The 18750-nt window shown below is 45.0% G+C and overlaps 1 long non-coding RNA gene across 1 annotated transcript in view; it reads right to left on the reverse strand.

Moving 5' to 3' along the window:
• Positions 1 to 5228: 5228 nt before the first annotated feature.
• Positions 5229 to 18750, reverse strand: part of LOC134729723 (uncharacterized) — a 158238-nt gene continuing 144716 nt past the window's right edge. Inside the window, exons 3-4 of the long non-coding RNA XR_010111082.1 lie at positions 15474 to 15969; positions 5229 to 14680 (exon numbers count right to left, since the gene is read on the reverse strand). This is a non-coding gene — a long non-coding RNA (uncharacterized LOC134729723). The remainder of the gene's footprint in view (positions 14681 to 15473; positions 15970 to 18750) is intronic.

Genomic DNA, 18750 nt, shown 5'->3' on the forward strand with positions numbered 1-18750 from the left:
AAAAAAGCATGAAATGATATAAAAGGAACTGATGAAAGTAGTTACCTGTGGGGGAGGGTAGTGGGAGGAGATTAGGAGCCAGACTTCTTAATGTGAGCATTTTCCTATCATTTTGAGTTTTAAAACATGTGCATATATTATCTAGTCAAAAATTAAAAATTTTAAGGGTGATATAATCATATTAACAAATGGCACAAATCTAAGTAACTTCTCTCTTAAATAAACATTCTGAGCAAGGATTAAAAACATTATACTACTAAGTGCGCTGCTATGCTTCCATCTGTGTTATTTAATGCCATCAAATCCATCAGGCCAATTTGCTTTCCTCTTTTCTTTGCCTATTTTGGCATCCTCCCAAATGGCTCATTTTCACAACATCCCCATGAATTGGCAGTGATTAGCCTTACTCGTAGGGGGAGAAATGGTATGGATTTCCCATACAATGCAAAATAACGTGACTCACTTTCTTGTCGGGAGATTTCAGAACAGTTCCTCACACACAAAGGAGGCTTTTCAGAACCAAACACTGCATTAGGTGCTGAGCTAAAGTGAAGCCAGTGAAGATTTGCTCATTGTCCAGAGATGAATCCTTAGGGTTTGTGAAGTTCTGGGGAAGGAGGCAGGGGAGATCACCATCCAAGGAGTGGAGTGGAAGATTTCATAAAGTGCTTCTGGAGCAATCCTAGTCTATCAGAAAGACCAAGGAGTCCTCTTTGAGAAGAGAAAGCCCTTGATCGGGAAGATAAAGAAAGGACCCAGCTAGAAGTGATGTTCAAAATATTTAACCACTTGTATGGGATGGACCTGACCAATCATAACCTGACAGGTTTCAAAGCTTCAGAGAAGTCTAGAATCCCTGGTGACCCAGAGAAAGTGATCAGGAATAGCGCCGAGAAAGCTGGAAACACACCTGATACGAAGGTCATGGTTGGAGTCTGTTCTGGTTAGGAGGTAGAGAGACAACTGGATCCTAAGTACTAATTCACTATTTATTACAGAGGTTGTGTTGGCTACAGTCTCTGCTAAAGTCTTCCTCCATCTCTCTCTCCCTCCCTCCCTCTCTTTCTCTTTCTTTCTTTCCTTCTTTTCTTTCTTTCTTTCCTTCCTTCTTTCCTTTCTTTTCTTTTTTTTTGACAGGGTCTCCCAGGCTGGAGTGCAGTGGTGCAGTCTTGGCTCACTGCAACCTCCACCTCCCAGGTTCAAGCGATTCTCCTGCTTCAGCCTTCCCAAGCAACCGGGATTACAGGTGTAAGCTACAGTGCCCAGATAATTTTTTGTATTTTTAGTAGAGATGGGGTTTCGCCATGTGGCCAGGCTGGTCTCGAACTCCTGGCCTCAAGTGATCCACCCGCCTCGGCCTCCCAAAGTGCTGGGATTACAGGCTTGAGCCACCACACCCAGCCCTGAAGTCTTTCTAGAAGGATTCTCCACCTTATTTTTGTCCTAGAGATACTCAATACTCAGTAATCTCATCCTGATCCAATATGGCCTACCCTGAGGAATGGAGGAAGAGCTTGGTTCTGGATTGGACTCTTCTGGCAAGGCAGGCATGACAGCAGACCTTGCTATTCATGAGCTTATGAATAATCTTGAGGAACCTTGAGCTCACCTGTGGTCACTCCTTCTTCCCACCCCAAGGAGAAGAGAAGCTTGTCTTCTTGGATGCAGTTGGGAGCCTACAGCCTACTCCCACACCCAGGCCTCTGTGGCTGTCCAAAGTCCACGTGTCCCCAAGACCATCCTCACTTAGGGAGGACATCGGCACATTATGGGTGTCAGTCATTCTAGATATAACTATCTTCTTTATGACCAGGTCAAGCTATATATAGCTTAGAAATTTTCAGGTGCTCGATTAGTAATCACAACCAATGTGATTCAAGCATCTATCTGCTTGGATTTTTTAAAAAAGCGTTTTCAGTCTTCCCAGTCCTGGATATTTTAAGCAGAAGGACCCATCCAAGCATCATAGGATAAGCACCCAAATCAGAACAAGCTCCCGGTATCTCAGCCCTAGGTACAGCTCCTTTCTCATTACTGCCCATCTTCCCTGACCAGACTTTGAGCCTTTATCCCCTGTAATGATCCTGAGATTGCCCCTTGGATACAAGGACAGTTTCATTTTGGTCTGATATTCTGCCACAGATTTTATCCTCTGATCTGCCCTGGGAATAGATCTCCCTGATCAAGAAGGACTCCTGTGCAGTAAATAATTCACCTTGTCCAAAAGAGGTTTGACTTTTGCCCTCAGCACATGAGAGGTAACTTCTAAGCCCTTGAAATGTTTCTGAGGCAGGAGAATGGTGTGAACCTAGGAGGCAGAGCTTGCAGTAAGCTGAGATCACGCCACTGCACTTCAGCCTATACGGTAGAGCGAGACTCCATCTCAAAAAAAAAAAAAAAAGAAAAAAAGAATGCCTTTGTTTATATGGGGGGCTTGGGATAGCCCAAAGGGTCTATGTTATCAGTGTGATTTATGGTGGGGACTTTGAACCACACAGTATCAACCTGACCTCTGGAAGTGCTGGTGACCAAGGTCAGCCCAGCAGATGGTCAATCATGTCTACATGAACAAGTCCCAATAAAAACTGTGCACACCAAGACTCTGGTGAGTTTTTCCTGGTTAATAATACTCTGTGCATGATGTCAAATGTTGTATCTGAGAGGTGCTCTCTGCACGACTCATGTTTAATGACTTCTAAAATCTGACCTATACGCCTCTTCCCTTGGAGGATTTTAATCTGTATCCTTTCATGAGTAATAAAGCATAACCATGAATATAATGACTTTTCTGAGTTCTGTGCATCTTGCTAGCAAATTATTGAATCTGAGATGGTCCTGGGGACCTTCAATTTGTTGTTGGTGTCAGAAGTGAGGAGGATCTTGTAGACACCCGAACTTTGCAACCTTCAAAGTAGAATCCCAGCATCAACTCACCTGGCCAGAACTCCCATGAAAAGCGATTAGCAATCTTCATCCTAGAACCTGGGGACATTCTGTTTTTCCTCCTTTTCTGGTCAACCGGTCTCTTCTCAGCCACTGCACACTTAGAACTGTCTGACCTCCTAGTTTCCCTTTGGAGCCTTTCCTACCTCATCCCCAAACCAGGTTAAACCCTCCCACTTGCTGTTTATCCTCTTCTAGAGGTATCTCCCTTTTCTGCATCACATGTGCCTCTTATCAGGCACATACCCCAGGTTCATACCTGCCCAAATGAGGTCCTCCTTCTGTCAGTCAATTCCTGAATTATCAAAGCTCACCACATCTTCTGAGCTGGCATTTCCATATCATATCAGTCTGCTGAAAATAAATTCCAATATACAGACACAAGGAGATCCAGTTAAAAGAGCCCAGGAAATTCTCTATTTATTACAGAATGACAAGTAGAGGTCTTGATGTAAACACAGAAAAGCAGGAGGCCCCGGAATCTCACAGAAAGAAATAACATGAGAACTGGGAAGGACAGTTCTGCAGCTTTCATAAGACAAATCCATCAAACACAAGAGAGAAAATTAGATTTCCTATTCTGCTTTTTCAATAGTGATCCAATTAATACTTGAGCTAAATACCATCTACAATAGTATCATGTTTCTTTAAATCCCAGATTAAATGTTGGGGAAGTACAATAAAAACACAGTAATTTGGATCAATTGGTAAAGAGTTCAATATGAGTTAATGAAAGTTAGAATTGCAGAATATAGTGGAAGAAACACAATAAAATTACTTCCAAATATTTACATAGATTTTTAAAAAACAAGTAACCACGTAGAAGTCTTATGGGTCGATTATAATAAGTAGACAATTTTCATGTGCCAGTTCACATTATTTTAATCCAATCAGTGCTACTCAAGTGCTTTAATAATGTGAAAAATAGTTTCCATTCTTAATCAGATCAAATATTTTCCTTCCAAGGCATCTGAGATTGTGTTTAGTAAATTTGTATAAATGGTAATTCTCATCTCTCATGAAGCCAAATTTGAGGGAGGTGGGATGGGAGGAAGGCGTAAGTTGATATGGAATTACTTGATTAGAATGAGTTGGCATATTACAGATCTATAACATCGAGAGGGCTTGTTTTTCATGGATAAAAGTAGATTCATACTAACAAATGTGTGGTCCAAGAAAGTACTATTAATACTTCATTTCATTTATTTATGTATTCATTCACACATTGATTTGTTCAGCAAACATTTCTTTAAGACTTATTTCAGGCCCCATATTTGGTTTTGGTGATCAAAGATACGCAAAACACTATTTCTGCCCTCAAGGTATTTGCAGTCCGCTAGGACTCTTCAAATGACAACAATTCCATGTGGCAAATAGCTCCTGGTGGGTTCTCAGAGAGCACGGAGTGAAGGACACTCCCCTTCTTCCTGAGTGTAGAGTTCAATAATTCCCAGCCTCCTCTGAGGTTACATGTGGCCACATGACTCACTTCTCCCAATGGCATGTAGACAGAAGTCATGTCTACCTCTGCTGGGTCTAGGCTTAGGAGATGGGCATACCTCCTGCCTCTTTTCCCCTTGTAACTGGGGCAAAATAGTCCAACATTGACCACAGATGAGGACAATGCCATTGGGTCTAGAGGATGATGCAGCAAAGACTTGACAACCTGGAAGAAATTGAGTCCCTGCCCACAAGCCTGGCACTCTTGAATGGGCAGATGGAACAGAACTGCCCACGAACCTGGCCCACTCACTTTAGAACTGTTACTTGAGGAGGAGGAGAAACAGCTATAATTTTAAAACCACTTTATGATGGGGTCTTTTTATTCATTTTTATTATGAAAATGTTCACACATATAGAAAAGCTAAAAAAAATTGTACAATAGACATTTATATATCCACAGCTTAAATTATACCATTAAAATTTTACTGCACTTTCCTTTTTAAAATTATAGACCTACCTATTTTTCCACCCATCTATTCACTCATCGGTCCTTCTTAATTTTTGAACAAAATTCAAAGTATATTGCAGACCTCTCTACATTTCAACCTAAATACTTTGGCATGCAAATTATTAACTAGACTTTTTCTTCTGATGAAAAAACTTACATACAATGAAATGCATAAATCTTAAGTGTGTAGTTGTTAAGCTTTGACAAATATTACACCCACATAACCCAAACCACTATCAAGATCAAGATCATTCAATTTCCCCAGAAGTTCTATTAGGGTATTTCTGTTACAGCAGCTTAGCTTTACCTTAAATCATATACAGAGTCATAATATTAATAATAGTTGGAAGAGCTGAACATCTTTTATGTGTCAGGGATTATATAATGCATATTTTATTTTTCACAGTAAAGTCATGGTGTAGGTATGATTAGCTCTGTCATATTGATAAGAAAAATGAGGTTTAAGAAATTGCCCATGTTCACTCAGCTAGTAAGTGGCAGAGACGAGCTCTGCATCTAGATCCCACTGATTATAACACCTGGCATCTTTCCACTACTCTCTTTGACTGACTCTGCCTGAGGGCTTCAGGGGGAGCTTAGCTGCACAAAGGAAGAATATTTAAGCTACATCTTGAGCCTCAACCCTGGAAGATTGAGCTGAATCCACTTATCAGAAGGACAAAGCAGGGAAGGGCTTTCCATGCAGAAGAAACATCACATCCAAAGCAAAGAAGGATGAGAGTGTAGCATTTGAACAATTGCTGATGTCTCCATCTGCTCAGAGCTTAGAGTAATAATGTAGGGGCAGCAGAAGATGAGAGTTAAAAACTGACCAAGATACTAATGCTTTGCTAAGTGGATTGGATTTGATCCTACAGGCAGTGAAGAGCCATCAAAAGGATTTAAGCAGGGAAGTGACGTAATTAGATTTGCAATTTACAATGCAACTTAGAATGCTGTTGATGCAGAAAAATGGTATTAGAAAGAGACAGGGGCTAAAGAAACCAATGATGAAACAGGTGAAGTAGTCCTTCGGCTTGAGGATCCAAATAGAGCAGTTACTATGGAGACCATGAGCACAAGCTGGAAGACAGGTCAGCTGGTGATTCCCACTTCCAGGACAAGCTTCCATTTTTTCTGTATGTGCTCTAGTTAAGAAATCTTTAAAGGCCAGGTGCGGTGGCTCACGCCTGTAATCCCAGCACTTCGGGAGGCCAAGGCAGGTAGATCATGAGGTCAGGAGATCCAGACCAGCCTGGCCAATATGGTGAAACCCCGCCTCTACTAAAAATACAAAAATTAGCCGGGTGTGGTGGCATGCACCTGTAGTCCCAGCTACTCAGGAGGCTGAGGCAGGAGAATCACTTGAACCCGGGAGATGGAGGTTGCAGTGAGCCGAGACTGTGCCACTGCACTCCAGCCTGCGCGACAGAGTAAGATTCCGTCTCAAAAAAAAAAAGAAAAGAAATCTTTTCCATTTATTATAGTGGTGGGGACTGCTATTGCCTCCCACAATATCTTTCACTCCCTTCTATAGTAATAAAAGTTTCAGCTTGATCAATCCAGTCAAAAACTAAGTTATCCAGCCTCTCTTGGGGCTAAATATGACTAATTGTATGGTCAGGTTCAAGCCCACTGGGATGTGAGGAAAACAGTGTGTGCAATTTCTAGGGTGTTCCTATAAAAGGAAAGGGGCATACACTGCATTCCTTCCTCTTCCCTCTCTCCTGGGCTGGAATGTGGAGGTGGTGGAGAGTCACCTTTGATCATTTGTTCAAGAAGAAGCCTGTACAGATGGTAAGGCAACAAGATGATAAGAGCCTGGGTCCACACAGAGTTCACCTGCGACCCTGAGCCTCTTGCCAGGACTTTTTCAAAGGGAAGAAACCTTTATCTCATTTAAGCCATTGTATTATGGAAAAATTTTGTTATAGAAGTCCAACGTGTAGCAATAAAATTCTTCAGAGTAGTAAAGGAGATGGAATCTCTCATGCAGGTTCTGACCTGGATGGCTCCCTAAGTGTAAGACATGGTGGGAGACTTTGTGGCAAGAATAGCTGTCCTGGGACTTAGAAAGATCGGGATTTGTACACCAGCATGCCACTGGCTAAATGGCCTCGAGCGTATTATTTTACCACTCTGGACCTGTGAGTTTTTTCTTGTTGCTGTTTCTTTGTTTCCTTCTATAGGATGGGGAAAATGGTAGTGCTATTACAAAAAGTCGAGATGGTATTTACAAAAGTCTGCACCTTAGTCCCTGGCACATGGTGGGCCTCCATAGTGGCAGCCATTGTCATTATGAATAACTCTGGGTGAAGTTGGCAGGGGCAGCTAGCTCACCAGGGAGGGGCATCCCAGGAACTTGAGCATATAGATGCACTTCTCTCTCCATTCTGCATCATACTTGCTCTTTGATTTTTCAACGCTTTTTTTTTTTTTTTTTTTTGTCGACAGAGTCTCCCTCTGTCACCAGGCTGGAGTGCAGTGGCACGATCTTGGGTCACTGTAACCTCCGCCTCCTAGGTTCAAGCGATTCTCCTGCCTCAGCCTCCCAAGTAGCTGGGACTACAGGCACATGCCACCATGCCCAGCTTATTTTTGTATTTTTAGTAAAGATGGCGTTTCACGATGTTGGCCAGGATGGTCTTGATCTCTTGACCTCATGATCCGCCTGCCTCGGCCTCCCAAAGTGCTGGGATTATAGGCGTGAGCCACTGCAACTGGCCTCAATGCTTTTATTTCTTTTTGCCGTCTCCATAAGAGAGTAGGATTTGTACTCCTCTCTTATGAGTCTCACGTTTTAATTGCAGTCTTGTTCCTAGCAAGATAGGCTATCTTGGACAAGATCAATGAGGTTTGTGATCATCTGAACATTCAGGAGTTCTGCGAGACCAATAGCCCTGGTTTGGAGTTCTTCAGTTTGGAAACTGAGCTGCTTCCTCAGTCAGATTTATTGCACATGTCAAGAAGCAATTGACTCCATACCAGCTTCTTTTCACCCTTGTAAGGGCCATGGTTCAAACTGATGGGACTGTTCTTATCAATCCCGCAACCCTGACTAATCGGGGGAAACTTCTTGACTCATAAGCTACAAGGAAGAAAAAGGGAAACAAAGTTTTCCAGGAGGCCAATGGGTGAATGTCTTTTCCTTCTGGGAAGTGTTGCTCTGTATTCCTGCTCTAGAAAAAATCACCTTGGTAAGTAAGAGTTCTTCCTCTCTTTAACTTTCTGTAAACAGACCTTAGACCAGTGAACTTCATGCTCACAGTATATCAGAGTCACCTGGAAAGCTTTTGAGAAAACTCAGATCCCTGCACCCTATTGGCCAAGAAATTGAGACTCGATTGATCTGTGGAGGGGCTCAGGAAATGGTATTTTGAGAGAAGGACTCAAGTCAGTTTTTATAGACAGTATTTTTGATAGAGTGCATGGGCTTGATCCTTGGTTAACAGTTTTTATGGTGATTGGCACTCAAACAACATTTCTGATGGACAGAATGGGACTCCCATGCCTTGCCCTGGCATCTGGAAAGCTCAGAGCTCCTGTTCCATGAGCGCTGCTGCTGCACCTCCACCTGCACCCCCACTTCACTAATGTGGAGGGATTTTCAACCTATTTTAGAAGCAGAGGCCTATTAATGTGAAGGCCACTGAGTAGCCTTGAAGTCAGAGTTTCCATCCAGATAAACGTCTAAAAATTTTCAACCTGAGATTATTTTCCTGACCACAAGAAGAAGGAAGACATAATTTTTATGGTTGACTTGAGAGAGGCAGACTGCCTGCCCCACCCTCTCCTCTCCTTCCAAACTGATCTTTGTTTTTGGTGTCATTTGGCTCTTGGTGGGAGGAGGGGGGAGGAAACTCTTTCCCAGGCGAGAATATAAGCACCCCATCTCTTGCAAGGAGCAAGTGCATTTTGGAAGAAGAGCCTCCTTCCCCTCCAGGGAAGACTGTGGGAATGTGAGCCCCTATCTTTTTTTTTTTTTTTTTTTTTTTGGTAATTCCTGTGGTCTTTGATTTATTCTCCGATTCTAATAGACAACCAAGGACTCTGGAACTGGCTGCAAAATCAACTGTGGGAGAGGAGATGAGAGCTTTTGTGTAGAGAGGTAGAAGTGGAAGAAGCCAGAAGGAAGGGAGTTGAAGAGATTCCAAACACATGGCCACTCCAAAGCTGCAGGGCACTGTCCTAGTGTCCACTAGCCACTCTGCAGCAAGGGCCATGGTCAGCTGACTGCTCCAGCTGCATGGGATGCGAATGGTCCATCAACTGCCCATGTCCTTGCTCAGGGCTCACACTCTTCTGTCACCTCCCTACAAGTGGGCTCTTCACTGAGCACCATTCTTGTGGCTACAAACCCCCAAGAGGGGAGGTGATGACTGACCAGGATCTCCCAGCTCCATGATGGGGTCACCTTCTCCAAAGTCCCCAGCTCTCATTCCAAGAAAACTGTAAGATTGAAGATAGTCAGAATACCTGGTATCCAGGTTCCCTAGGGCTGCCATGGCAAAGGTACCACAACCTGGGGGGCTTAGACCAACAGAAGTCTACTGCCTCCTGGTTCTGGAGGCCAGAAGGCCAAAATCAAATCGTGAGGAGGGCCATGGACTCTCTGAAACCTGTAGGGGAAGGGTCCTTCCCTGCCTCTTCCAGCTTTTGGTAGCTCCAGACATTGGCTTGCAGCAGCCTCACCCTAATCTCTGTCTCCATCCTTACGTGGCTTTCTCCCTGCACCTCTGTGTCTTTTAAAAAGAAAAACAGTCATATTGGATGAGGAGCCCACTCTGCTCCAGGATGATCTCACCTTAACTAATTGCATTTGCAGTGACCCAATTTCCAAATAAGGTCACATTCTAAGATATTGAGGGTTAGGGCTTCAAATACCATTTTTTGGCAGGCAGGATGTAGTAGCCTGTTTTCACGCCACTGATAAAGACATACTTGAGACTGGACAATTTACAAAAGAAAGAGGTTTAATGGACTTACAGTTCCACGTGGCTGGGGAAGCCTCACCATCATGGCGGGAGGCAAGGAGGAGCAAGCAATGTCTTACATGGATGGCAGCAGGCAAAGAGAGAGAGCTTGTGCACGGAAACTACCCCTTATAAAGCCATCAGATTTCATGAGACTTATTCACTATCATGAGAACAGCACGGGAAAGGTCTGCCCCATGATTCAATTACCTCCCACCAGGTCCCTCCCACAACATGTGGGAATTCAAGATGAGATTTGGGTGGGGACAGAGCCAAACCATGTCAGAGGGAGGCACAATTTAACCCAGAACACTTGGGATGATGAGGAGTATGAATTGGAAATGCCTGAGCCCCCTAAACTGGGCTAAGGAGACAATCCCTCCCTCTCTCCTACCCTTCCTCCTCTCCCTCCCTTTTTTCCCTTCCTCCCTTCCTCTGCTCCCTCCCTTCCTTCCTTCCCCTCTTCCTTCCTTCCCTCCCTCCCTTCCTTCCTTCCCTTACCCCTTCCTCTTATCCTTTCCCTTTCTTCTTTCCCTCCCTCTCTCCTGTCCCCTCTCTTCCTTCTTTCCATTACTCCTGCCCCCATGTCCTCTTCCTCTTCATCCGTCCATCTCCTTAGAAGTCTGCCAGTGAGGTGCACAGATGAGGAATGTCAGGCTGCCCAGGATGGCACCAGCCAGCTGACTGCTTGCAAGTGGCTCCATGGGCCCTAGAGAAGGGAGGAGGCCAGCCTCCTCAATCTGAATGCCCTTCTGCTTTATGAGCCTTGCCTCTGCTGCCATTTTTAGCAGCAGCTTAACTTGCAGGGATACTGCCCTGGTCCTCAGCTGCCATCCCAGACCTGCAGGCGATGCCTGGGCGCTCCCTCCCTGCTGTCACGGGACACTCACCACCCGCTGATAGCCAGCCTGCTTTTTTGACATTGTGAGGCATCTGCCTGGACAGCCAAGGACAATGCTGCAGTTTCCGTGGAAACCTGAGTGCCTGTAAGGACTCTAGTGGGGACTCTAACCCACCACTGGGCAGGCTCTGGGAGAGGCTAGAGAATGGTGGTCAACCACCTGAGTGAGGTCTGTCTGATCTGTGACCCGAGGGATGTCACTCACTCTGCAGCAAGGGGCCCTCTCTGGGCCTCAGCTTGCTTCTCCAGTGAGAAATTGCCAAGCCTGGCCACCTGCCTGAAATGAGGGTAAGAGGAGACAGAAGCAGCACGAACACAAACTAACACTTAAAGGGATTATCTTGTCAGTTGCATGGGACTTTCTTTTGCTGTCCATGGAGATAGCTGTAGGAAGAGGGATGGAAAGGTGGAGGAGGGAGTGGGGCCTGATTCTTTGATGTAGAGAGAGGTACAAGAAGAAGTAGAAGGCTTGGTTTCGATAAGAGGCATTTTAGATTTGGCCATCCCAGGGGCCCAGATGATGCAGCAGTGGAGGAAGCCAATCTTGGACTCCCTCTTCTCCTCAATTCTTCCCTGGGTCATGGTGCAGCTCAGGACCTCTGAAGGCTTTGGCTGCTCTCCGTGGAAGACTTTGGGACCAGTCAGCACATGGCCTATTGGCAGATTCACAAAGGGCATCTCCCATCTCACTCTGCTGTGCAAGTAAATGGTTATGAAGCCTTCAGAGGTGCCACAGAGAGGCCCCAGGGCTGAAGACCATGCATAAACTCTTTTAGCATGGAAAAACACTCACGAAGGCAGTTATTAGTTATAGCACCCTATTTAGAGACTTTATAAGACACAATTTTTGTTTTATCAATTTGTAGGAACATAGATCATTTACTGTTTGCTGACTATGGTTCTCCCATGAGAACCTCTCTCTCTCATGCTTCCTTCTTCCTGGTAGTTATAGAACCACTCAGACTACATTTCCCAGTTTCCCCAGTGCCTAACCATGGTCATGTGACTAAATTCCAGCAAATGGGATGCTATGGAAGTGATGTGTGTATAGCTGCCAGGGAAGCTGCTTGCCCTCCACATCTTTTATCAAGGCTAGAAGGTGAACTTGGGGTAATGAACCAGTCCTAATGAGGATGTAACCAAAGGGAACGGTAGAACAGTGAAATGAAAGGAAGTTGGATCCCTGTATGACCTGCCAGATCAGAGCAGCTGCCCTCCATCCTCTCTCCCGAAACTGCCCTGTTCAGCTCAAACTTTAAAGGAGAGAAAAATGAACATTCCATCTTGTTTAAGTCACTCTTATTTTTATCTCTGCTAAAGCAACTGAACCAACATATACAAACTGGATCAATAAGTAATTTGCGCTGTGATTTTGCTTATTATCATGCACATATATTGGTCTCCAAAAAACATGAGTGTGAAATCTTGTCAAAAGTTTGCTCACATGTTACCTGTTTTTTCCTGCCAACCAACACCACACACCACTTTCTCATAAAGGGCTTCTTAGATCCAGGAAGCTAACCCAGAACCCTTTAAAAATGATCATATTCTCAAACAGCTAATAGAAAGGTCAATTCAGAGTGATTTACCTTCAGAGAGGGACCCTCAGAGAGAACCTTGTTTTGGGGAGTTGTAAGAAGCCCTGTAGGCTCTCAGATTTTTAGGACAATTCTAATTGAAACTATTCTGGCCTAGTTCCCACAAATGTATTTGTAAGTGTACTTGCCATGGTTTTTGTTGAGAAATGTGGTCGCAGTCCCTACGGGCCCCTCAACTGATTGTCATCCCTTCGTGTCATCTTGCCCTCTGGTCTTCCTCCTGCCAACTCAGGAAGGTCTAAACTCAGGGGACAGAGGACTGCTCCCTCCGAGCTGCTCCCCCCGAGCTGCTCCCTCCGAGCTGCTCCCTCTGGCCCCCTCTCTGACGGACTTTTTCTATTCTAGGAACTGTACTGCACTCATTTGTAGAGAAGCTTTTTTTTTTTTTTTTCCTTTTTGGAGAAGTTAAGCTTCTTTAGAGATTAAAGTTGGTTTCCTCTAGCTTCCTTACAAACTCACAGTGTTAAAACTGGGTCATAGAGACATAGTTGTTCCATTTTCTAACCAGACAATAGCTTCAGGCAGTGCCAGAGTTCCCCTCCTCTCTGCCCCCTTTCTGGAGCCCCAGGAAGCCGCTGAGCAAGTCCCTCCTGCTGGGAGTGGACAGACCTCCTTTGCACCTGCCCTCCTCCCTGGGCCAAGGGCACTTGCCCTTGTCACCAGCTTAAGCTGTCGCCTTTTCCTTTGTCTCTAATTTATGCTACTGGCCTCCAGGGGGCTCCCCTCTGCTCCCGCTTCCCTCTCCTTCCCTCCTCCCCCTAGGATGCATTCTAAACAAGGGCAAGGACATTTTTTGGGGTCATGGTGCTAGGGGTGGAATTTTTGTCTGTCCTCAAGGGCTTAATGCGTTGAGACTGTCATAGATGGTATCATCATTCAAAAATATTTTCCGGCCCTTCCCGAAGGAGAGGATAGTTCCCTACCCCCTGTCCCCCACTGAGATCAGATTTGACATTGTGACTTGCTCTTGCCAAGAAATGCAAGCAGAAGTGATGTGACATGTGTCACTTCCAGGAAAAAGCTTTAAGAGCTAGTATGTGGTTTGCTGTGTGTCTTTTCTCTCTTCCACAAGATGGACAATGGTCCAGAAAGGGGCTGCTTCATCAGCCTGGATCCCAAAGAAGATAACACGAAGCAGGGATATAGTTGACCCATGACAGATGGGCAGCTTGAGCAAGAAATAAACCTCTCTGACTGTAAGTCATTGCAGGTTGGGCATGTTGTTATTGTAGCATAATCTAATCTGTCCTGACTATTTTAGAACATACATAGAAATGATCTCACACTCTTTTTCTATGAAGCTATGGTGAGTTGGGCTTGGGTTGGACATGCAAGGAGACTGCTGCATCATGAGAATATAGTGTGGATAGATTAGTCTACCTCTGCTCTAGGCTTTAGAAAGAACCCCACCCCTCCCCGCCCCCTACTCCACTCTCTTTTCTGGCCCTGGAATGACCTTAATGTTATCTGTTTCCATATGTACCTGTGTGTTAGTCTGTTTTCACGCTGCTGATAAAGACATACCTGAGACTGGGTAATTTATAAGGAAAAGGAGGTTTAATGGACTCACAGTTCCACGTGGCTGGGGAGGCCTCACAATCATGGCAGAAGGAGAAAGGCACGTCTTCCATGGCAGCAGACTACAGAGAATGAGAGCCAAGCAAAAGTGGAAACTCCTTATAAAACCATCAGATATTGTGTGATTTATTCACTACCATGAGAACAGGATGAGGGAAACCACTCCCATGATTCAATTATCTCCACCTAGTTGCTCCCACATGTGAGAATTATGGGAGCTACAATTCAAGATGAGATTTGGTTGAAGACACAGCCAAACCATATCAGCCTATTTTTATCCCTGGTCCACCTTAAGGCAGGATGCAGTCTCTCTTCCCAGGCACCAGAAAGAGGCCATTGCATTAGAAGAACTGATGATAAATATTGATTTTACTGAAGATCTCACAGGGAAGATAGAATGTTTATATCATATCCTTAATGCCAATTGCCCATGCATGTCTTTAGCAGTTCTCCATGATACAATGAGCTCTGGAGCCAAAATACTTAGGTTCGAATCTCAGCTTTACCACTTAGTGTGTGATCCTGAGCAAGTGAATTAAATTCTATGTCTGAGTTTTCTCTTCTGCAAATTGGAGACAATGATGCTTCCTGTCTACTAGGGTTGTTATTCTCGGTCTCTGATAAGCATGAAAGTTCGACTCGAACTAACCTCTTCTTGGTAACTTTATTCTTTACCTGTCTTCTCCGCATGACCAGAGATACCTCTGTAAAATGAGGTTGAGCAGGAATATCAAGCCTGCCACACAGCAAATACATAGTAAATGTTAGTCATCATCATAATCATTATCATCACTGTTATTTCAGCTATTAACAATCTTCACCAGATATGCTTGCTTTTCTAAGTCCCTTCCTCCCCATTATGCTATTGGTGGCTGTGACTTTTTTTTCTTTTCTTTTCTTTTCTTTTTTTTTTTTTGAGACAGAGTCTCACTCTGTCACCCAGGCTGGAGTGCAGCGGTGTGATCTCGGCTAACTGCAACCTCTGCCTCCAGGGTTCAAGCAATTCTCCTGCCTCAGCCTCCCAAGTAGCTGGGACTACAAGCACACACCACCACTCCAGGCTAATTTTTCTATTGTTAGTAGAGATGGGGTTTCACCATATTGGCCAGGCTGGTCTCGAACTCCTGACCATGATGTTTTGGTCGGCCTCCCAAAGTGCTGGGATTACAGGTGTGAGCCACTGTACCCGGCCTGTGCCTTGCCTTTCATTTGATCTTCTCCTGTGTCGTGTCCAGCCTCATGGTCTCCTGTCCCTCCCCTTCTGAACTGAAGCTTCCCCACCACAATTAAGTCCCTTGTGTATTTGGGATCTGGCGTTCATGCCCTCCTCTCTCTCTTCCCTCCTACACTCCCCCTCCACCACCCCAACCACAAGCCCACATATCTCTAGCTCTTAACCATCCTACCTTGGAGACATTACTTGCAGAGAATAGCCTGCAATGCTGTGAAGTTCCCTCCCAGGGAGAAAGAGGTCATCTTGAGAACTTATATCCCACAGCCCCCAGTCTCCCATGCTGGGACCTTCTCACCTCTTCTGTCCTGGCAAGCAGCCAAGTGTGGCTCAGAGGCTGAGCAGAGGGAAAGATGTTGGCCCTTTGCTCCTCAGCATCAGTGGGCTTAAGTGCGGGCACAATCCAGACCTGGAGTGTTTGCATTTGAAGGCTTAGTTCTACTCGAATGAAACTCTGGTTCAAGGCCTTCCAGGCCAATAAAAAATTCCAGCCAACTGAGACCAAGCAAATGTGGCTGTATCCACATATTCAGAGCCAGGCCTTGGGCAGGGCAGGTGACAAGGAGCATGTCATTTGGGGGAACCTAGCACTGAGTGAAATCATCACAGTTAATTCTTTACTAGCTGTGTCAGAATTTCGGCTCATTTTAATCTTGGTGTTCAATGAACACCCTGAGGTCTTCCTCATGGGTCCCCTGCATTCTGATGAAATTGCCTTTAGTGTCTTAGGAGGCCGTGTGGTTCAGAGCATGGGTGTGGAGTTGAGAGATGTCCATTCCACTCCAGGTTTCACCCTAAAAAGCAGTGTGAGGTGGAACAAGTTATTCTGAGGCTCAATTTTTTCGTCTATAAAATGATCATTATTATTATCACTGTCACCATCATAATCATCAATTGCCCTGCCCCCTGCCTCACAGTCTTAGTAGGGTTCAACAGGATAAGCTATGTAAAATGTTTGGCCCAGGGCCTGGGACCTGTTTTTCCTGCTTCTGCTGTTGTTATTGTTACTATTATTATTGTTTCAGGTCACCTGGCCCTCCAGGGCCTCTTTGTAACTCTTACAAAATGATCTCTGACACTCTGAGCCTGTTTTTATTTGGAATCTTTGGGGAAAAAAGCATTTGTGAGGTCCAGGATTTAATCTTGTTTGTCCTCGGGGCATGTGGCTATTAACAAGGGTTGTTTACGGAGGGTCTGTCCATCCTGCTGAGCTTGTGTGATCCTCACAGTGGCCCTGCGAGGTCAGCATTATTATTTCCATTTCATGAATGAAGAAGAGGCCCAGGGAGGTTGAAGCACTTGCTCAAATTCACACATCCAGAAAGGAGCAGGATTGGAGTAGGAACCTGAGTCTGATTCATTTTGCAAACACTTTTCTAGCACTTTCTATGCTCCTAGCACTGTTTCAAGTACTTTTTAAATAAGAATTAATTGATGTCATCCTCTTAACAACCCTATGAGGTAGGTGCCATGACTGCCCCCCTTGTGTAGATGAGGAAACTAAGGCACAAAGAGGTTAAGCCACTTGCCCAAAGTCACACAGGTTTGCACGGCAGGGACAAATTCACTTCGGCAGCCTGGCCCCAGCTGCCCCTCAAGGCTGTTCTTTTCCATACACGTCACTGTCTCTCACAGGGGTCCCGCTTTTTCAGTGGGTACATAAGCCTGCCTTCCTGGCACAGACATAGCCCCCCTTCCCTGGTCCCCTTCCAGCCTCTTAAAAGGGGAGCCGCTGCTCTGTATTCATCCCTCCATGACCGTGGCCTCTTCTGCTTCCTCCTCAGAAGCCAGTGGGTTTGTTCTGCAAATTGCTAGAGTCAGAGGAGGCCAGGCATTGTTTAGGCTGCTGGTGGTGAGGGTCAGTGCCAGCTACTGGACCAGAGCCAGACCTGCCCCCGTGCCAAACCCACCGCAGGGAGGCCCGCTGCACCTCCTCGTGGGAGGTCCCCCTAGGGCATCACCTGAGAGCATGCAAAACAAAAGCCACACAACCAAACCATTTTTCCAAGGAGGGCCTGCTTGCCCAACACAGTAAAATCCAACTCCTATTGGCCTGTATTCCAGTAGATGCATTCAGTGTGTCCCTTGGCAAAATAATGTGGTAATTGCTGTAAGAGACTGCCCGCTGCCTTCCCCAGTGGATGCTCTATCCTTCACCAGTGCTCATGAGCATTTGTGGAGGGGTCCTCTTCCATGGCCAGCCAACAGCCCCACTTCTGCACCCTGGCTCATACCATTCAGAGTCTGCACCCTGGGCTGACTTAGACTAGCAAAAGATTTTAATCAACTGGTTCCATCTCCCCAGCCCACACGGATATCTGGGGACTCCTAAAAACACCATCTCTGCCTGAAGAAATTCCCCTAGCATCTGCTAAAGCAGGCTAGCAAAGAGGAATGGGGGCTTACTCCATCTTTTAACAAATTGACTTATTAGGAAGCGTTCTCACATCCTGAGTCAAATCTACTGTATTAAAATTTTCTCCCATTCTCTTCGTGCATGTTCTGGAGTAACAAGATCAAGACTGCTTTCTCCTCTACATGACAGCCCTTTAATATTTAAAAGCAGCTGTTCTTTTTTTTCAGTCTCTAATTCCCTAGGCTAAATATATCCAGTTCTTCCATCTGTTATTCCAACAGGATGGTTCAGAATTCCTCACCATTCGGGCTGTCCTGATAGGAGAACTCTCAAGATTGCCAATATCCCCTTTAAAATGAGGCCCCAGGAACTGAACCCACTGTCAGAGCTGACTGTCATCTGAGTTCCCTGGGCGTGAGCTGCATTTATTTTCCTTAAGAGCCAGGTTGCCCGGTTGGCTCACTCCAATCTGCTCTTCTCACATAAGCTGCTGCTGGTTATGTTTCTCCCACATTCTAAACTTGGACAAGAGAGTTTTTAGATCTAAATGCAGGCTTTTATATTGATGACTATTTAAAATCCTCTTAATCCCTTTTAAAGGAAATTCTAGTCAAATTCAACATGTTCCCATATCAACGGCATTATTCTATCTTTTCCACTTCATATTATCTTCAAATCTAAAAAAAAATCTCCCTTCACACATTTGCCCAAGAAAAATATTGAAAAATTCTGCCAGAGCACCTGGGTTACCCACTGAAGAGAATTCTCCAGAATTCTCCAGAAGAAGGTCAACTGAAGAGATGGCCTGCCATGTTAATCATAAACAAATTCTAAGCAGATGGCTTGGAAATTCGTTAGAAAATGGATGATGTGATCACCATCAGTCAACCAGCTGGTTAATTCAACCAGCTATTAATACTCTGAATAACATTCCATCTCACCCACAAACGTATCATGGTAGACTTTGTCAAATGCCTCATGGAAATCAAATCATGTCAAAGATCAGTCTCCTGACTTTAAAAACTAATACCCTTGACTGGGCGTGGTAGCTCACGCCTATAACCCCCACACTTTGGGAGGCTGAGGTGGGCAGATTGCTTCAGGTCAGGAGTTCGAGACCAGCTTGGCCAACATGGTGAAACCCCATTTCTACTAAAAATACAAAAATTAGACAGGCATGGTGGTGGCGCACCTGTAGTCCCAGCTACTCGGGAGGCTG

The sequence above is a fragment of the Pan paniscus genome, chromosome 22 (genome assembly GCF_029289425.2).
Source record: "Pan paniscus chromosome 22, NHGRI_mPanPan1-v2.0_pri, whole genome shotgun sequence".
Taxonomy (NCBI): domain Eukaryota; kingdom Metazoa; phylum Chordata; class Mammalia; order Primates; family Hominidae; genus Pan; species Pan paniscus.